Genomic DNA, 2,980 nt, shown 5'->3' on the forward strand with positions numbered 1-2,980 from the left:
CAACTCTTCTGGCTGTGCCCCCTCCCAGTGTCTTGTGTACCTGGCAGAGCATGGGAAGCTGAAAAGTTCTTGACTAGCATAAGTAACACTTAGCAACAACTAAAACATGAGTGTGTTATCAGCATTCTTCTCCTACTAAATTGAAAACACAGCACTATGCCTGCTACTAGGAAGAAAATTAACTCTATCCCAGCCGAAACCAGGACACTGTGAAAACTTCAAGAAAAGAAAGTTTTGACAAAGCTGTTTTTACTATTAGAGAATTCAAGAAAAGTATGTAGTAAAAAGTGCACTTTCTCAGCTGCATTTTTCTTACAACGAATACCAGAAATGTGGGACATAGACAGTTGCAGTTTGACAGAGAAATAGTTCTTATATAATAAATGCTTTGACTGTCACAGTGAAAATTGGTTCTCTTTTGGTGAGTTATGAACTACACTTCCACATGGGTGCCTCAGTAGTCAGATTTTTCGAAAGGATTTACCCAGCAGGACACAGTGAAATGCTAGGAGCTGCTGGATATTGAACTTTGAAATTCTGGCCCAAGTTCAAAGTGTGCAGCTAAAAAATGTTGTACTTCAAATACACATGGTACTTCCAGCCATGCTTACAGAGCAGGTGCCTAACTGCTCTGAAAATCTAAGTCTGTGAACTTGAGCACCTCTGTTTTAAAATAAGGAACATGAATCTATTAAAATAAGAGGCCATAATTAAGATTCCCATTTTAGTGTCATATGGCAAAGGTTCCACATGCTGTAGCTTATCAACAGTGGGAAACATTGGTCTGCAGTATTTCTGTAGAGATGTGTGTATTTTGGTTTGAATCAATTGCTATCAACAGGACCAAGTCCTTCCAAAGCAGGACATCCTTCCTCACTGTTTTTACACTCCTTTTAAGAACAAGTTGTTTTGTAATATGAACGGAGACTTTCCTTAGCCATCACCTAAAAGCATAGGAATTATTCTTATCCTTTCTGAGCTCCTGTCTTCTTTTCAACTTTCTCCTTGCCCTATGGATCACAGCCACAGCTGTGAGACCTCCAGGGGCACTCACTGTGCTAAGCTAACCTGGGCCTGATAGGATCTGCTACCAAAAGCCAGTTTGCTTTCTGCTACTACATGGAGTCTCATTGCTTGGTTACCAGTGCAGCCATAAGAGTACGGAGCCTGAGACATGGAAGCTTTATCTTGGTGCAGGTCTGTTGACTGTGGAAGAATTACTCTTGTCTTATAATACAGATGTAGCAGAGAATCAGAGTCTTGATACTTACTTCCTTGTGAATTGTAGTGAGAGGTGTATTATTTTTATCTTCTGCATTCAGTGAGTTCAGTGTATTCTTATTCATTAGGAAAATTTTATCCATACTTACCCAACATGAAAAGGACATTTGAGCCAAAATCTGCTTCTTAAAAAGGGTAATAAATGCAGTCATCCAGGACTGTGAAAGGCGAGAAATGTAAATTATGTGTAGCTGGGTAAAATACTTTTCCATACATTCTGTCTTTCCAGCTCCTTGCAGGTCTGTGCTCTTTGTCTTAGTCACTTTAGTGCCACAACAGGAGCCCTATTTTAGTTATTTTCAAAGAGAGGAAAAATGATTGAAGAGGAGCTCACTTACCGTACACATTTTAATTATAGGCTATATATACCTGTGCATGTAACTGCTTATACTCATCCTGTTTATTTGACCTTATAATGTAGAGGCAGCCTCTCATAGAGCGATTAAGGTGACTTTATAGGGCTAAATAAGGATGAAATAATTATTCCTGTTTGTGACTTTACTGGACAGCGTGGTCACAGTTTTTCACTCTCCCTTACCTAGCCACTCAAAGTAAGCTTTTTGGAACCAATGAGTTTGTAGCTTAGGTTAGATGTTCTCCAGTAAGAGACTTCTTTCCCCCCAATTATTTCTCTAATTATTAAGTAGACAAGTAAATTAGGATCTCCCTGTCATCTCGTTGTAAATTGAGGACATTCTCTTAGAATGATTCCTTTTTGCCTACTAGAACCTCCCTAGACACTACAGGAGTGAATGATGTTATGCCTTCTTGTATTTGTGATTTGGTCTTACTTTTGGCATTGATGTCAAAGTCTACCATGAGTATTTGCGTTTGGCCCTGAAGGACTTGTCATCATCACAGTACAGTAATAGCTTTGCACAGGACATCATTGTTGTCACACTAACACACAACGGACACTAGCACACAAACCCAGTGATGTGCTTTTCTGATGACTTGGACAAAAATGAAGACATGACCAGATAATGTGACAAAGTATTAATAATCAATCTGTAATATCAAGTATTGGATCCTTTTCAAAAAAGCAGATAATTTTGATCACCATTTCATACATTTACCAAGATTCTGTGTACCTCATGAATCATTACAGCTTCCAGAGAAGAGTCCTTTAGAAGCTGAATATCAGTTACAGCCATTTATTGCACATTGAGGAATAAATTGACGAGAAAGGAAGGAAATTAGGAGACATCTGAGTACCCATGAGTATTATATGTATGATTACATGCATGTTTTTAAAATGAGGTATGATACCTTCTAATAATAAGAAGTCTTAGGAAGATCTTAGAAGAAATATAGGCAGAAAGGTAATATCTGTGTGCTGATGAAGTGATGCTGATTTAACACGGATACATGAACAGATACTAAAAATAATCAGATTTTATGCAAATCAAAGCCCTGGTGCAGCAGTTCAATGACAACTGAAAGGAACTCATTCTCCTCCAAGTAACACTTACTTCCAAGTGCAGCATGCTCTTATCAAACTAGCTGAGGTTTACATTGTACAAAAGAGAAGCTGTCAACAAGAGCACTGCATCATGCTTCCAGCTATCATGCCGGTTTTGTCTACTATTAGCTTTAGTTAAAAGGAAGTCATTGTGACTTCATTTGAATGGATAAAGCATTTCTGTTGGGCAGAAATATACATGAAAAGACAAATGCAGGTCACTTGTGAGTATACTGA

The sequence above is a fragment of the Pelecanus crispus genome, chromosome Z (genome assembly GCF_030463565.1).
Source record: "Pelecanus crispus isolate bPelCri1 chromosome Z, bPelCri1.pri, whole genome shotgun sequence".
Classification (NCBI taxonomy): Eukaryota; Metazoa; Chordata; class Aves; order Pelecaniformes; family Pelecanidae; genus Pelecanus; species Pelecanus crispus.